The 18,399-nt window shown below is 46.6% G+C and overlaps 1 protein-coding gene and 1 long non-coding RNA gene across 6 annotated transcripts in view; one reads left to right on the top strand and one right to left on the bottom strand.

Moving 5' to 3' along the window:
- TSNARE1 (t-SNARE domain containing 1) overlaps positions 1-18,399 on the top strand; it is a 571,939-nt gene that overhangs the window by 459,978 nt on the left and 93,562 nt on the right. The gene's annotated exons all lie outside the window — the stretch shown is intronic.
- The window catches only part of LOC109322373, a 17,893-nt gene continuing 1,628 nt past the window's right edge, over positions 2,135-18,399 (bottom strand). The window contains exons 2-3 of the long non-coding RNA XR_002104372.1: positions 11,788-11,803; positions 2,135-2,145 (exon numbers count right to left, since the gene is read on the bottom strand). This is a non-coding gene — a long non-coding RNA (uncharacterized LOC109322373). The remainder of the gene's footprint in view (positions 2,146-11,787; positions 11,804-18,399) is intronic.

Here is an 18,399-nt window from a genome sequence, read left to right as displayed (position 1 = left end):
GACACCTGACACCCCAGGCACCTCCACACCTTTACCTGCGCTGCTACATGCCCCTCTCTCGCCTACCCCCCACCCCAGCCTGTCCCTCACCCCCCCAACACCTCCATTTCCATTTTCACTGACTGGCTTTCTTGCCTGCATTGCGGGCCAGGCCAGCCTCTGGCTTCTTTACTATTCCTTCCATCCAGGACCACCTGCAGGTACTTCTTCAGACTGACAAAGGGGTTTTCAGCCCTAAAGCTGGCATCCCGGGCACCTAAGCTGAGTTCACTGGGAGCCTCACAACTGCACAGCAACCAGCAAGCGTCAGGCCTGTCAAAGATGCGACAGGTCTGGTCATTCCCCAGCCAGGACTTTATGCATCCATGTGTACATTAGCTGGAGGTTATGGCGTCTCCTCCCCGCCTTTCACCAGGGGATCATTGGTCCTGGCATTTACGAGGCTGCCACGCTGCCAGCATTCCCACCAGGCCTCCCTACCCTGGCAAAGTACAGTTTTAGTGGTCATGCCCAGGACCTGGGGCCTCCTCCTTCCCCACAGCCCCAATCCCATACCTCCAAGTTTGTCCTGGTAGGGGCACGAGCTCAGCAGGGAAATGTTCTTCCCCTGCTGGCTGGTGATGAAGTTAGTGCCTCCTCCAGCTGAACAGTGGGGCATTACTTGGCTTTTCAAAACCTCCAAAAAGGAAATTGGTGCAGGTGGAGCGAGGAGGGTGGCACTCAGTCCGGCTGCATGTGCAGCTTGGGAAACCACAGAAGCAGGAGGTTCATCTTGAGGAGCACCAGCTGCTCCACCAAACCAGGATCCAAGCAGGTGCGGGGGGGAGGCACAACATCCCCAGCGATGCTGAATACCCTTTTGCTGGTCGGTGGACAGGACAAGTGTTGCCAGGCAACCGTGGCCAGATCCTGCCACATTGAGCTGCGGCTTGCCCAGTCGGCCAAGGGGTCGCAGTCCAGTGGCTCCACATCCTCAGTGAGATAGGTAGCTGCCGAAGCCTTGGCGCTACCTGCCCAAGGCTGGGGTCTGGTACGTTTGGACCCCAGCATTGAAGCCATGCCCATGGCCCACACTGGCAGTGGCTGGTGTGGAGAAGACTGGCTGGTGCTGGTGCTAACACCAGTGCTGGTGCTGGGAGTGCTGGCATGGGAAAGTGGATCCCCCTCTTCCACATCCCCTCACGTCTGCACTTTGGCCTCCCTGACTTTGTTTAGCAGCACCTGCTTCCAGTGATCAAGGGTTTTGGGGCTGCCAGTGCACATGCTCCCCTTCACCCTTGGGTCGCACATGCCTGCCATCATGTGGACCGTACTGGACTGCAAGGGATCGAGCCATCTCCTGATGCCCTCCTTCAGCCGCCTCACCAGTGCCTGCACGTCTGGTGGCAGTTGTCTGCCCCAGCCAGGAACATCGATCCCCTGGAGCATCTTCATTTGGTTCTCCAGTCCCCTCACTAGGCGGATCACCTGGCTGAGGAGGGCATCGCCAGCACTAAGGGTCTCGGTGGCCTCGAGGAAGGGCTTGAGGACCACCAAGATCTGGTTGATAGTACCCCACTCAGCTCTGTTCACGGGGCCGCTGATCCCAATCTCCCCAAGCAAGGCCATCTCATGGATGACCTTCTGTTGCTCCACCGGCCTCTTGAGCATCAGGTATGTGGACTTCCACCGAATCTCCACACCCTGCATGATTCTGTGCTGCGGGATGCTCAGCTCTGCCTGTTTCTCCCACAGTATCTTACCCCCCTTGATGCTGCGATGGAAGTAGCCCACTTCTGGACTGAGCAGAGGTGGTGCAGGTGCAGGGATGTTAGGTGCAGACACTGCTCCTACCGCCTCGCTTCCACTGGCAGCACTGGTGTCATGGCTGCTTGGGAATAGGGGGGAGCTTACAGCTCTAGCTCTCTCCTTACCCTCTCTTCCTCCCCTGCCAGGAGACCTGGCACCTGCCTTTCCAGCATGCTTCATATTGATCTTTCCTGTGCTATCTGGCGTTGTGCTGTGAATGAAATTAGTTATGTGTCTATTCCTGTGTCTTCTTGATGGCTCTCACGATATTGTCTATCTGGTCTTGTGCTGTGAATGAAATGATTTGTGTGTGTTCCTGTGTCTCAATATGTGTCTTGCTCTTCTGTAAATATCTGTCTGTCTTCTTCCGCTGTGATTTTTTTTCTATATTCTGGGTGTCTGTGTATGTGTATGTGTGTGCGTGCACGTGTGTGTGCATGTGTGTGTGCGTGCATGTGTGCAAGCAAGCAATCTGTGCCTCCCGGCACAGTGATAGATAACACTGGTTGGGAAAACACAACTGTCTTTTTTCCAAAGTTTCCAAAACAAGTTCCCAAAAAAATAATTCAAAGAAATAAATTGAATTGTAATACTACTAATAATTGAATTGAATAGCTAAGCTAAACTAAGCTAAGTTAAGCTAAATCCTAACCACTCCTTTATAACATGAAAAAGCAGCAGGCAGGTCTCAGTCACAGCGTTCCTCTCTCACCCAGCTGCTGACAGAGAACGAGCTGCAAAAGGCACAGAAAGGCTGGAAACAGGGGCTTTTATACTTTTTTTAGTCCCACCCCACAGACGCTGACATTGGAAAGGTAGCCAGGGAGAGACCATTCTCAGTCTTCCCCTGCACTGCTCCCATTTCCTCCCTCTTCCCTGCTCCCACTCTCCATCCCTCCCCTCACTCTCCCTTCTTCTTCTAATTCCCTCAAAATGGCCGAAACAGCTCCGGAGCAACCTAAGTGGGTCTGAAGCACTTCGGATGCCCCCGACCCTCTCTGGACACCATTGCTTGTATCCTGCTTCGACCTGGAAGTGCTGCTTTGGATGCCAGATCATCCGAAGCAGGTCCAGATCCAAAGCCTCACACAGCCCTATTGTGCCGTTGCAAAAGAGTCATCTTCTAAATCCTTGTAGTATCATGTTCCATAGTGGAGCTATGGATCTCTTTTCTACTCATCCCAGGGTTTGCTGCTCTTTCAGGGTAAAAAAAAACCATGCCTGGTTTCTGTTTTAATTTACTGGTACTTAGCACTTAACCCTACCTATTTCCCATGCTACAAAGCATCAGCACTAAAGTGATAAATGCTTGTAAACTGCTGAAAAACAACGTGCCTAGTAGCAGATACGCTCTCCTATTTTAAAGCTATTCTCAGTTACAAAATGCAGTGTGCTCAAGGGTTCTGCAGGTCCTGCTGTTGGGATGAGTCTACAGTCTTTTGGCTGTCAAGGCTAAGAAAGTATCTCCTGTAGAAAAACCAGGCCTACCTCATTTCTTGTTACCTGTAAGAAGCTAAATGCAAGAAGCATTTGCAGCATAACCTGTGAAGTTTTACCTAGCCTGTAAAACTTGACCTATTCTTCAGCTCCATCCACCACCACTTCATCCTTTTCTATCAACACAGAGCTCTCTTTTTATAGGCGTATATACTTTGACTTTAGCAAGGTTTTTGATATGGTCTCCCATAACATTCTTGTAAGCAAGCTGAGGAAGTATGGGTTGGATGAATGGACTGTAAGGTGGATAAAAAAGTGGCTGGATCATTGGGCTCAAAGAGTAGCAATCAATGGCTTAATGCCAACTAGAGTTGGCAGCCAGTAGCAAGTGGAGTGCCCCAGGGGTGCATCCTGGAGCCAGTTTTGTTCAATGTCTTCATCAATGACCTGGAAGATGGGATGGAGTGCACCCTCAGCAAGTTTGTGGATGACATCAAGCTGGGGGGAACAGTTGAGACACTTGAGGGCAGGGCTAGGATTCAGAGTGACCTTGACAAATTGGAGGATTGGAACAAATGAAATCTCATGAGGTTCAATAAGGACAAGTGCAAAGTCCTGCACTTAGGAGGGAACAACCCCATGCACCTGTACAGACTAGGAAGTGACTGGCTAAGCAGCAGCTCTGGAGAAAAGGACCTAAGGCTTGCAGTGGACAATAAACTGAATATGAGCCAACAGTGTGTTCTTATTGCGAAGAAGGCTAATGGTATACTAGGCTGCCTTTGTAGGAGCGTTGCCAGCAGATCAAGGGAAGTGATTCTATTTGACACTGACAAGGCCACATCCGGAGTCTTGTGTCCAGTTTTGGGCCCCCCACTACAGATAGGATGGATGTGGACAAATTGGAGAAAGTCCACCAGAGGTCAGCAAAAATGGTTTGGGGGCTGGAGCATATGACTCGTGAGCGGAGTCTGCGAAAACTGGGCATATTTGATCTGCAGAAGAGAAGGCTGAGTGGGGATTTAATAATGGCCTTCAGCTCCCTGCAGGGGGTTGCAAGGAAGATGGAGCTGGACTGTTCTCAGTGGGGGCAGATGACAGAACAAGGAACAATGGGCTCAAGTTGCAGCAAGGAAAGTTTAGGTTAAATATTAGGAAAATCTCTCTGACTAGGAAGGTAGTAAAGGGCTGGAACAGGCTATCCAGAGAGGCTGTGGTACCACCGTCCTTGGAGGTTTTTAAGACCTGCTCTGCTTAAACAAAACTATGGCTAAGTGGAGATGGCCCTGCTTTGTGCAGGGGATTGGACTAGATGACCCCCCTGAGGTGTCTTTCCACTTTAATTTTCCATTATTCCCAATTTTCTATCATGCTGCTGTATTATGATCTATTTAAGATTGCAAATCAGAGAAGTTCTAACTAGCAAACGAGGGAGGTCTTGGAATGGTTTTCCAAGCCAAGTAGTCAGTGTTTAAAAACCATGAATCATTTTAAGATTTAACTGCATGGCTAGGGACAAAAATTACACATAAAACAGTTTAAGTCATCAGAAACTGGTTTAAACCTATAACAGAACAGAAGTGCAGTGCACATTAAACCAGTTTCAAAATGGCTTAAACTGATTTAAGATAAACCTGTATAAATGTAGTATCAGACTTGACTGACTTGGGTCAAACTAGCTTATGAAACTTTTGCCTCGACCCTCTCTTGGTTTAAATTAAATCGGACCTCCCCAGCATCCCAGAATGCTTTCCAGCCCTGGGCTGGTTTGTGCTGTCTGTTCCAGCAGAGGAGGGTTGGTGGGGGGAGAGGAGAGAGACAGGGACTGCTCCCTCCCCAGGCAAATCCTGGCTAGAGGCTGGGTCCAGGGAGCATTGGCTTAAACTTCTCTTTCCCTGGTTAAACCCCCCTTCCCCTAAGTGCAGAGATGCCCTGCACTGCTAAACTTACTGAAACACAGTGCTGGCTGTGACTGTGGACAGCAAATTCCAGAGGCACCTGGAAGCAGAGAGAGGAAATGATGAGCAGCCCTGCAGTGTCCTGTTGTTGTGATTCTGGACTGCAAATCTCAGAGATCTTCAGAGCAGCAGGAAGGGGAAGTAAACACACAGTCCATGTAGCTAAGTGCCAAAGAGCCATGCTCTAACAACCCCCGGCTTCTGGCCTGAGCCACTGCAGGCATGTGGCTGCATATCCAGAATCAAAAGTGAATGTCTGTCCAATCAATTCAGCCTCGGGCTTTTTGACTGTTTGTAATTAGCCAATATGTTTATAGAAGGGATATTCTGATAGGAAAAGAGGTCCTTGGTTCAACAAGCAATGAGTGTGATGTGTGAAATTATGTTTTTCAATCCCTGTGTTGGGGTATAGAGAGAATTGTTTTGTAACATGATGGGTTTCTGGTAATCACAGGCTTTGGAGATTTTGCTGGTCACTTGTAGGGGCCAGATAGGAATGGTTTTATCCTTCAGAAGTGCTATTGGCTTCTGGAGGGATTTTTGCCTTCCTCTGAAGCATTGGGGTATTGCCCATAAGTAAAGCTAGGAAATGTTGATGGAGGTGCAGTGATGCTTCTGACAGTTCCTGTGTAGAGGATCTTACTCTTCTGCTCAGGGTCATACCTTCTGCCAAACTTGACTTCAGAAAGGAAGTCTTCTTCCAGATCAGATTGTCATGAGCTATGGGAGGTTTTGCATTGGCAGTGCCATAGTTCCCCTTCCTTTTATCTACAGCATGTTGTAGAATATTCTTGATGTTGCTGGGTTTCTGTCCTTCAGTTTTATTTAAGGATTTGGGGAGGTAATTCTGTTTTGAAGTCATGCTCTCAGGGGTTAGTGGTTGCCTGCAAATGCAGGGACTGGATTTGATAGTTCATAAAACCCCTCTCAGTCCAATGTTCTCACTGCACCTTGGGAACAGAACATCCTTTGTTCTATTCTTTCACTATCTGGAATTTTTTTGGAAAAATATGGTGTTATGGATATTTTATTATAACCTCTGCTGCTTTTTGCCGCAGAAAGGTTCCCAGTATTTGCATTGCCTTGAGTAAGATGTAGTGGAGCTTTGGAACAACCTGTTCTGTCCAGTTATGCACCTCCAAGTACAGACCTGTAAGACACTACTAGCAAGAATGGGTTAGAGCCCTGAAAGATATTGAGAATATCTTTGGACCTGCTCCTTGCTAGTGTGCATCTGAGTAGTTCCATTAAGGGTGTCAGGCATGAGGAGGCCATGGATAGTTTAATGACTGTGAGCCGTGTGAACATCAGTGAACTCTGCCACATTACACAAGCATCTGACCCAGTGCATTTGGCTTCAGCGTTATAGGAATTTAAGCAAAATTAGACTTGGCCAGTCAGAAGATAAGAAAAAGCCATGGAAAATCCAAATCAGTATGTAGCAAGGAAGTGTGGCACCTGGGGCAAACCCGCAGCAGCAGCCTGCCCTCACCCCACGCACAGATCCGGGAGGCACCCCCCCATCCTTTCCCAGGAGTGCATGCAATGGTGAGAGCCACCCTACCCCCATCCCCACACCTCCCTCAAATGAGCCGCTCATGGCTCCGTCTCGTGTCCCGCCCTGGCTGAGCAGCACCTGTTGGTGCCCCTTTGCTTCAGTCCCTGGGACAGTTGCCCTGTTCGCACCCCCGCCCCCCACTGTGGTACTGATCCAAATACATGACAGGAAGTGGAGACAGGGTTGGCAGATACTTCCCTTCCAAAGAGGCTTAAAACTATGCTCCTGATCACACATTGATACTCAATACAGGCAACCCCAGTTTAGCACTTTTACCTGGCTCCCGAAAAACTGAGCGTTAAGTGAAATGAGCGTTGAGCAAAACCGAATGTATTTGATGACCCAAGATGGCGACTACAAGTGTTTTAATGACCCAAAATGGCAACTGCAAGTGTTATAGTGAAACTTGGTAAGCGCTAAGTGAAATTAGGTATTACTCTAAAATGAGCGTTATAGCAGAATAGTGCCAAGCGGAACAGCATTAAGTGGGGGTAGCCTGTATCTTGAGGCACTTTTTACAAGAGAACTGGGGCATCTGCTTTGCTATCCTAGGCAAATTTTGGTTTCGGATATTGCTGGCTCTCTAAGTTTCAACTAGCACAGTAGTCATTACCTGCCTTCAACTCATGCCCAGATTTGCTATGCAACATTTTTAAAACTGCCAGAAGTAGGTGGCTTCCTTCCAGTGCTGGGAAAATTAATCCTCCATATAGTGAATTAGTAAATCAAATTGGACATTACTGTCTTGAAAGTCGCTCTAGAAATGTGAGCCATTATTACATATCATTATAAATGATGTTAAAGCCAACCAAAAATGTTAAAAGGAACATTAATGTTCCAAACTCAAGCATCCAAACGTTAGGAAATGACACATTTCAGGCTGCTCAGGCAATTTTGCCAAGAGCCCTGGAGAGCTAGGAGAAGCAGTTACAGTGAAAGTCCTTTTTAGACCCGATGGACCAGGGCTGGTGCCTCCTCGTTCAAGATGGATTTTTTGGCAAATTGAAGTGCCACATTTTCACAGATCCCTATGGAGCACGCACAAGCTGAGGTTTTGCATGGGTTAATACCTTAGCCAAACTGAAATGGATTTTTCCAGAAACAGTAAAACATGCATTCCCGCCAACAGAATTACCCCCGCCCCTCCATACACACCAAATTATGAGCCTCAGCTTCAGTTAATGGAGGGAATTGACTTTCTAAATGAAAATTAAGAACTTTGCCTACATAGACAAAATGCTGAATATTTGTTATTCTCAAAAAGGGCCGCACCATTTTCGATGAACTTTAATGAATCTACCTAAAGCAAAATTCTGGCACTGAAATTTTCATCCTGAATGACTGAAGGTGGCCAGGGTAAAAGCAACTGAAAATTGGACCTTGTAAGAGCAAGTATTGGAGCACTCAAGACCACACTCATAGAGGATAACAAGCAAACTATAGGAACCAGGAGAAAATTAAGAACGAAGAGGCAACTTCGACAGGACTGCTTCAAGGGGCAAGTGGATAAGCAGAGACACTTGTTGGATAAATCAACTAATTAGCCCACAAGAGCCAAATTCATTTCTGAGGTGGGAAGAAGTAATGACAAAAACTCATTTAATAAACCAAGGCTGTAGCCTTCAGGTTGGTGTGGGATGGCCTTTTCCTATTGCTAAAATCCCTGGTATTTTTCTAAATAAGCGGTCTCCTTCCTTCTCATTTGCATAAACCAGAAAGTGCTTAATAATATTATTGGCCTTTTCCAGCCACTCCGCAGAAGCAGTGATATTTAATAGCAAATTCATGGTTACTCTTTAAGGAAGCTTTACCATAAAGGTCACCACATTTGGTCAATACTTTTTAATTTGTACATGCTTTAAAGGTCAGAGTCCTCAGCTCCCTTTCAGGAACACAGTCTGTTTGTTTCCTTATCAGGAGCAATTGTGTACAACATGACTCGAGGACTGCATCAAACACATCAGAATATAATAGCAATAATAAACACTGGGAGCCTTTTATCAGGAAGTTTTTTTGTTGTGTTCCCTCTCCCGCCCCCCAGTTTAGTTTTACTCTAGACAGTTACTACACTGGAGGTAGTAAAAGGGCTTGACCCTGACATGTGTCACAGTTTCAGTGGGAATCGCTGGATCGAGAAAGATGGAAGAATGTATATATGGATTTTCTTTCTCTGGAGTAAGTGCTTGAGTGTGGCAGTCCTGAGACTGCTGTGGATGTGATGTAGGCATACCCTTGCTTGCAGCAGTGGGGCTCACATCAATGAGAGATGCACCAGTGTTCATTAGGATTTCTCAGCGTAGCTCTTAGATTTGAAGGCCAGGTCCTCTGGCATATTATGGCAGCGCTGAACCACTTAGGCTGCCCTAAAACATGCTTTCCTGTTTCCCAGAGAACCTCCCCTGCTATTCCAGCTCTACTCCAAAGTCCATAGTGCCTCACTCAACTCCTGTTTACAGTTGTGTAAAGAAAACAAGCTCCATAGGAGTGCTGGTGAGATACACAACGTTGTTTTCTGACCCCCAGTCCTATGTATGCTCTTGCTTAAAGTTGCATGGTCTCAGGTGCCAGTGGCTGTTTTTATCACACGGAGGTCAGTGGAGTGTAAAGGTATAACTTGGAGACTCTCCATCTGTGAGTTGTGAGACTCCAGGGATGGTCACATCCTGCCCTGCTCATGTGAAGGGGAGGCACATCTTGGGACACTGGATGCTAGGTCAATCCTGGTATAGTAATGGTTGAAAACCATTGGTGGAACTGTAAATAATATTTACCCTGATGGCACAGGCATTTTCACATGACGTTCACATTGAAATACACCTAGCACATGCCTGCATGAGGTATTTACTGCGAAGTAGACTAATTAGCTCTACAGTAAGTGCTGCATGTCCACACAGCCTCCCCTATTAGGCTGGAGTAAACTAATTAACTCTGTAGCAGAATAGTACTTGTAAATATACTACTACTTTACATATACACTATTAGTACTTTACTTGTACAGTAATTAGTTTCACAGTAAAGCATTACAGTTTACATGTACACCAAATACTAGAACACAGTAGATTAACAGCTCCATAAAATAGTACTTGTAAATACAAGTACTATCCTACTGCAGAGTCTTTTGCTGTGCAGCAGTATAGACGCATGCTGAGCTGAAGGGGAGCAGCCCTGGCTGGCAGGCTGACCCCCAAGGCCCTTGCCAGCTGGGGCTGCTCTTACCTGGCTCAACGTGCTGTGGTCCCAAGTGCATGTTCAAATAGCACACCCAAGAACTTATTGATCCAGAGTTATTGGTTCACATTAATTGCATGTATAAACACACCCCTACAGGGGCTGCTTCTTTCCTTTTTTTTTACACCTGCTCTTTTCTCCAGTCTTCCATTGACTTCTGCGGAGTTAGGCCTCCTGCATACTGGAATGGTACAGGCCCACCACAGCATCTGCACATAAATGGATGCAGAAATAATCAGGACCTTGGCTCCCAAACAGACCCCAGATTCATTTTCCAGTGAATAGCAGGAGTCAGCATGGAGTCATTAGTGCAAGTCCAAATGAACTTTCAAGTCAGAGGGGAGCATCATTGTGCTAATTCATTTAACATATCAAATCTGTTTATACATTGCAGTATGAAATTAAACTGTATTTTTTCCCTTGCAAGAAAGGCAATTGCTACTTGAAAATCAACCAAGGTGGGTTTTCAGTGCCCCACAGAGGTGCTCAGATATCACAGGTGTTTTTAAGCTCACAGCAGTCCTGTTCTTTACTAGAGAGCTTTTGGGTTAAAAGAAAGAGAATTGTTTATTAGAGATAAATATGTAGAGGTTCCTTTTTTCAAAACCTCCAATGTCACCAATCAGAAAGTCTTTTAGTATTCTTAAAGGGTCCCTCCCTCTGCATTCCCCCTCTCCAAATTCCTCTTTTCTTGGTCGTCGTCTGTCTTTCCGGGGTGCATGTACATGTGTGTTTTACTGCAGAGTACAATAATTAGCTCCACAGTAAAGCATCACAATTTATATGTGCGCCAGTGTTAGAAAATAGTAGATTAATTAACTCTGCCACAAGCTAGTACTTTTGGGAACAGTACTGTCTTATGGCAGAATGCTTCCATGCAATCAAATGCATGTGTAGACTGTGACGGGCTGGCTGGGGCCAGAGCTTTTCACTGTAGCACCCTCATGCCCCCAGCCAGCCCTTCCACCACCTGATGCTGCCACTCGGAGCCAGTCAGCCCCAGCCTGCACCGGTGCATGGGATTCTTCCATTCTAAGTGCAGGACTTTGCACTTCTCCTCATTGAACCTCATGAGGTTTCTTTTGGCCCAATCCTCCAATTTGTCCAGGTCACTCTGAATCCTAGCCCTGCCCTCCAGAGTATCTGCTACTCCCCACAGCTTGGTGTCATCTGCAGACTTGCTGAGGGTGCACACTCTGGCATCTTCCAGGTCATTGCTGAAGATACTGAACAAAAACAGCTCCAGGACCAGAGGCACTCCACTTGATAACGGCTGCCAACTAGACATCAAGCTGATGACTGATTATTACCCTCTGGGCCCGATGCTCCTGCCAGTTTTTGATCCACTTTACAGCCCATTCATCCAGCCCATACTTCCGTAGCTTGCCTGCAAAAGTGTTGTGGAAGACCGTATCAAAAGCCTTGCTAAAATCAAGGTAAACCACATCCACTGGTCTCCCTGCATCCACAGAGCCAGTCACCTCATCCTAGAAGGCAATCAGGTTGCTCAGGCATGACTTGCCTCTGGTGAATCCACGTTGACTGTTCCTAATCACCTTCTTCTCCTCCAAGTGCTTAAAAATAGATTCCTTGACAATCATCTCCATGATTTTTCCAGGGATTGAAGTGAGGGTGACTGGGCTATATTTTCCTGGATCTTCCTTTTTCCCTTTCTTAAATATGGGCACCATGTTTTCCTTTTTCTAATCATCCAGGACTTCTCCCAATTGCCATGAGTTTTCAAAGATGATGGCTAGTGGCTCTGTAATCACATCAGTGTTACTGTGCAGCAGCACTGTTGAACACCTTTTTAGTGACGCTACTGTGCAGTAACCTAATAATACTATGCAGTAGTGTATTAGTACTGTTTATGCTGTGACATGCTCCTGCACAGTATTATTGGGCTACTGCGCAGTTAGCATCTTCTGTAGACACACCCATCGATATTCTTTTTGTCCTTTTTGCTTACTTTTTAATGGCATGTGTTGTTAAAAAAATGTCAGTTTCAGCAAGCATGTCCTTGATGATGCAGTAATTATAGTGGTCCCAAAACAGACTAGGCCAGAGTCTTGCCTACATTGTAGATCTGTGCTTTTTACACCTGGCTTATGTGCTTGCCAGATTAAATCAATGAAATATTAGTGCTAAAGGAGGTGCTGCTTATAGGAAGTTGGAATGATGCTTTCTGTCAAGCAGTATGTATAAAGGTGAGATTGTGTGGGTGCTAACTCTGAGGAATGTTAGTCTGTGTTAAGGTTAACTAGAGCTAGAGATTGGACACACATTTAGGATTAATGCCCTCTGTAGTGTGGACTGCTCAGACCTGCTGCAGGGCTGGTGAGCAGGAGCATGACTAGGGGCTGTAAATCAAGGCTGTACGTCTGCTCCATGCCTGCCCTGTTTCCTGGCTTTATAGATGCAGTATAGGCCAGGGAGGAGGGGGGAAAGGACCCTCCATCCTACTTGGATCTCTCCCACTGCCACCGATCAGTCCCCAGATCCCTCCCTCTGCCCCATGATCACTCCCACCCCTCGATTAGCCCCATCCACCCCCAGATTACTGCCCTGCCACCCCAATCAGCCTGAAAGCATTACTAGTGGCAGAACCAGGGGGAGGGTTTCCCTTTCCTGCCTCCTCCCTGGTTCCCTGCATCCATGCACCCAATTCCAGCTCTCACCGGGCCTCATAGCTACCTGGAATCTCCTTGCTCACCCCACCCCCTCCTCCCTACCCTTCTTTCAGTGGTGGGGGGCTGAACCTAGGTGCTTAGGGGCAGCATGGTCTCCAGGGACCTCCCAAGAGCAGGCAGAGAGGGGGATCCCCCCACCAGCACCTCTGCCACTCTTGGGCTGATCAGGGCAGCAGGGCAGTTATCTGAGGGAAAAAAGGGCCAATGAGGGGGCACAGGGGAAAAATGGGATGTCAGGGGAGCAATCTGCAGGGAGAAGGGGAGATTTGGAGGTCCAGGGGGCAGAGGATGCATGAGCCTTGGCAGCTTCTCACCCACCTGTCCACTTCCTCTCTCTCCCTCTAATCTGGCCTCCTTTTACCTATTCCCTATGCCCTCCTCCCCTGGCTTTTACCCTTTTTTTCCCATTTATCCTTTTTTCCTCCCTTCCTGCTCACCCCATCCCTACCCACCTATTGTTCAGCAGTTACCAGCGGTCAGTCCAGGGCTGCAGAATCCTAGATAACAGCTAGTCCACCTGGGACAAGTGCCTCCTGGGATATTGGAGGACTGCAAATTGCTGGTTTTATCTCAGGCAAACACCCAGCTCAAAGACAATCCTCTCCTAAAGTGGCATAATTTTAAGATACCTAAAGGGCACTAAACACTTGTTATTGAGCATTAACGCATGATTGTTCAGATTTTATGTGCCCTTAACAGGATCTGATTGTAATGTGAAATCTCAGCCTAACTTCACGAGTCTTAAGCCATTCACATTGACGTTTTTCATGACAGATGCCTGCCTTCAAATTTCTTTGCCCCCCAGTATTTTAAAGTTTCAGCTAAAATGGTTCGGCCATTTCCAAGAATAAGATTAAGGAACGATATGATGTTCTTTCCTCTCCTGCTCGCTCTCATCAGTCCATTGCAGGATTGTTTTAAGATCATAGAAAAACATCAAAGAAAGCATCAGTCCAACTTCCTATAAGCAGCACCTCCTTTAGCACTGATATAATAGAAAAACAGTGCTGGAAGGTATCTCAACAGATCATCTATTTCAACTCTGCTCCAGACAACATTGTCTGATGGTGATTCCACAGTCTCAGTGGTTGAGGTGCTGCTCTTTTGTACCAAAGTATCTAGCTTGTGAGTGGGTGCTTTGAATAATAGGGTGCATGGAAGAGGCTGAAGTAGATCTTTTTATGTATCTTATGGGACAAGAGCCACGCGCATGATCAGAGGTCAGGAAAGCAGACCTTACGATGACAGGCTGAGAGCCATGGGACTCTTTAGCCTGGAAAACCGCAGGCTCGGGTGATCTGGCGGCCACCTATAAGTTTATCAGGGGTGACCACCAGGATCTGGGGGAACGGTTGTTCACCAGAGCGCCCCGAGAGATGACGAGGTCGAACGGTCACAAACTCCTGCAAGACCGTTTCAGGCTGGACATAAGGAAGAATTGCTTTCCTGTCCGAGCCCCCAAGGGCTGGAACAGTCTGCCACCGGAGGTGGTTCAAGCACCTACATTGAACACCTTCAAGAGCAAATTGGATGCTTATCTTGCTGGGATCCTATGACCCCAGCTGACTTCCTGCCCTTTGTGCAGGGGGCTGGACTTGATGATGATCTTCCGAGGTCCCTTCCAGCCTTAATGTCTATGAAATCTATTACATGTTTGCGCGTGATTGCATCAGGCTGGAGCTGAAGAGACAAGAGGTCCTTCCCAATTTTTTTTGTCCATGATTTGAAAACAAAATCCTTAAAACTCTCTTGTTGTCCATCTGTAGCACCTCTATGTAAGCTTTAAAACAATGCCATTAAAGCGGGCAGGAGAGAGGTACATATGTTCAGGGGTGAACCTTTTGACATCCCTATGAAAACACAGTGGAATTGCATGTTCCTGGGGGAGGAGAAAATCTCATTTTGTTCCACCTTGGTGTAGATACGCGGTACAATTCAGTGTGTCACGTGCTGAAGATTTTGTCTGCACCAAGCACGCTACACAGCTCAGCGTGCCTTGGCACTGCGTGTGTTCAGTCCTGCATAAACAATTAGACTTGCTCCAACCTAGGGTTGCAGGGGACTAAGACCCCGGGGGACTGTCTCTCCTGTGTTCTCCATGCTTCCGGTACTGGGACCCTGCCAAGTATAGGAGAATGAGAACAGAGTGTGAATAGAGGAGAAAGTTTAGGAAACATGACCTGTGATGGGAGCTTGAAGGAACATCTTTTGTTCAGTCTACGACAGGGGTAGGCAACCCCTGGCACAGGTGCAAGAGCATGGCGCTCAAAGGCATTTTGCTTGGCACATGCGCCTTGGGGTGGAGGGTGGGGAAGGAGCCAGGGCTGCACTGCCCCAACAGGGATCGGGCCCCTTGTGGCACTCCCGCTATCTGCACCTGGCACTCCAGCGTCTTACAAGTCAAGGTCACGGGTGTTCAAAAACATTGCTGGCCCCTGGTGTAGAAAAAAGACAACTAAGGGTGGGCAGGGGATTATAAATTACTATCTTCCATTATGCAAAAGGTTGTTGCCAAAGGGATGGTGACTGATTTTTCTCCTACTGGGAGAAGGGGAAGAAGAAATCAGCTTAATTTGGAACAGTGAAGCTGCAGACTGGATATTAGGAAGACCTGGGTACCTGGTAGGGTAACAAAACCCTGGAACAGACTACCTAAGTAGGCTGAGTAATCTCCTTGCCTGGAGATTTTCAAGAACAGCTGGGCCAACAGACATGGTCTTAGATAGACTTGAATTTATCTCAGTGCAGGAGGCTAGATGAGATGATCCCTTGATGCTTTCCTACATTTCTCGGATTTTATTTTCTATGACTATCCCTGGAAGAAGAGCAAACATTCTGTGTTGCAGAAGGTTTGGATGGTGGGGAAGATATTTGACATGGGGTCACTGATTGAAAAGGGAGGGTGAGATTAACCACTAAATAGCTACCCTCTTACCAGATGAGACAGATGTACCATCGGGATTAAATAGTAATAGCAGAATGCGTACGGAGAGGGGAATGGGTAGTCTTCTGGCATTTCCTAACACTTGAGCACTTCACCTTTCAATTTAATCATTCTTTTAAGGTAAAATAATGCAAGGATGAACCAGCACTGGGAACTATATGGTTCATGGAATAGAAATTAGAGAGAGAGACTAGGAGTCAGCAGAGCTACAGAGAGAACAGTCCAATGCAAGGCCTTTGGGGAGGGGTAAAAGTAAAAGAATAGGAGTTGATATGGGATTGCAGCGTTCTCTGAGCAAATGAATAAAGTTTGCATTCAGATGGTCACTAGGAAAAAAAGGAGATGCAGGAAGCTGCATAGCAGAAAACCTGCGTTTGAATTGAACATTAACTTCCTCAGATGACATCATAGTCCACTGAAATCAAGGGGAGTTTTGCCTTTCATTGCTGTGGGGCTAGGATTTCGGCCCAGGGTCTTCGGTCATGAAACCGTGGCGCCGTTCTCAGTGACATCAATAGTGAATGTATTGAAGCTCAGCGAACCTGAGTCTGACTGAATGTGATTTTCCACTTGCTTACCCATATGAAGGGTTAACAAAGCTAGAAAAAGGAAAGCTAGCAGGAGTCATGTCAGCTTTTATTTCTAGGTTGCCTTTATAGAAAAGTAAGTTGCTGGTGTTCCCCAGGGAGGAGCATCTTGGGAGAATGAACCATAGCTTCCTTCCCAAACGGAGGTCAATAGCCTTGCCAGGTATGCTGCACAGTCAATTAAAAGCAAGATATTAAAGGCACAAGGCAAGAGAAAAGAGGTTGAGCCTTTGCTATATATCAGCTGCATTGTGGTAACTGCCATGCACGTGCTTTTCCTCCATGATAAATGAAAGCTAATCCACAGCAGCTTAGCCTGGGTAAGCTACTGTAGTCTGCCTTTACTGTCTAGCAGGATAAGAGGAGTTACCATGGAGAAACTGATTCATGGCACAGTTCCCCCACTCCCTCTTTGCTTCACAGTATTCAATTATTCACATGCTTATGCCCTAAGATGTTGTTGCCAAACTAGCATTTTCACAGTCCTTCCCATTAAAACCTCCAGCATGAGGAATGGGGGGTGTGGAAAAAGAAATAGGCATTCACCCCATCTCTGAGCAAGTGGCTCTCAACCTTTTTGGACGCATGGCTCCCCTTGGAAAATGCCAGCTCTTCGCCTTCACTTGTTTTTTGACTAGGGATGAATAATAGATGTTTTCCTATTGCAGAGAATTCAAAAATACCCTAAAGGGTCCAAATATTTTTTTCACTCTGGATTCCTATTTGAAGTCTCTGGCTTTATCTTGTGAATCCTGCTGGCACACCTAGCAGGGCTAATGTTGTGTGACACCCTGGACAGGATCTCGAGGCATGCCAGGGTGCTGCAGCACCCTGACTGAGAATCACCGCTCCAAGTTGCTGGGAACTTATTGGTATGACGCTAGGTAAAAGGAACTTTTTTTTCTGCATAACAGAAATAATGGCAGCTCTCCACTTGAACCATTGCTGCCTGGTGTTAGGAGCACTAAGCTACCTCACATTAATGGCTCTGGCCTCTCATGTCATATGTTAAACTGAATCAGGTCTCGTCAGTGCTAAAAAATCCCAGCAACTGGAGTGGGCAGCTCCGCAGGTATTGTTCTTCCCTTTGTATATGTATTGAATCAAGGACTGTAGCCCATGAAAGCAGGCAGAGTGCTGATAGAGGTCCTAGAGGACATAAAATTGACACCCTGATGTTTTGGGATTATTGAAAACGCAATACTTTTTTTTTTCTCACCCCGATCCTCCCCCCACAAGATCAGCAGAGCTAACTCTAGTGCAGAGCCCGGATAATTACATTCTGCTTGCTTAAAGTCCTGCAGTTTCAATTAGGACCAATATTCTTTACTTCCCGCCCTGAACTATTGTTAAATATTGCTATGCGCTATTAAACAGTTGACAAGCCCCGTCCCAAGGATGGCTGTATTTTATGGCATGTGAAAGGGTTTCTGTACACGCTATTAAAATTGCAAAAGTCCTGTGGCATATGAATGGAGTTTATGCATCCATCATTATTTATCTATGGCTCTATATTCCAAGTATACCACGGCACGTTAAAATTCTGGTCTCAAAGTTCAAACTGTCATCGCAATGGAGTGATCTCTTGCCTTGAAACGTGAAAGAAAGGGAGAGGAGAAATAAAGAAGAAAATGCTGTAACTCCTCAGACTGATTATAAAACCAAGAAGGGGAGCATGCCAAATCGACGCAGTGGTGTTATAGAGGGAAGAGGATCCATTATTGTAAGTTGTCAAGCAGAGCTCATAAAATGTAAGTTAAATATGAGAATAAGCTGCCCGACACTGCTGCATACTCATCCCCAGTCTGGTTTGAGTTTTACACTCATTTTTCACTGATGAGAATGTGTATACAAGGGGGAAGACAGTGCAGAATAGAGCTTTGCAACTCTGCATACTGTTAACAATGAAATATCCAGGAAGGGAAGTTGTGGAATTGCTTTTGTAGGTGTTACCGAAGGTCTTCAAAACTCACCGGTTAGGAAGGTTTGAGAAAAATGGAATCATGCTGGCTGTAGCCCACTGACATCCCCTATTGATGCAAAAGATTTATGGGTCACCCTAGGACCAGAGCAGAACAGGAGAGTCCTCGTGATGTTTAAGCAGAGAAGTTCCCTCCATAGATTTCATAGATTGCATAGACATCAGGGCTGGAAGGGACCTCGGGAGATCATCGAGTCCAGCTCCCTGCCCAAAGGGCAGGAAGTCAGC

The sequence above is a fragment of the Crocodylus porosus genome, unplaced genomic scaffold, assembly GCF_001723895.1.
Source record: "Crocodylus porosus isolate Cpor-Errol unplaced genomic scaffold, CroPor_comp1, whole genome shotgun sequence".
NCBI classification, from domain to species: domain Eukaryota; kingdom Metazoa; phylum Chordata; order Crocodylia; family Crocodylidae; genus Crocodylus; species Crocodylus porosus.
Note: the sequence above shows the minus strand (reverse complement) of the source record. Positions and strands in the feature narration are given on the sequence as shown.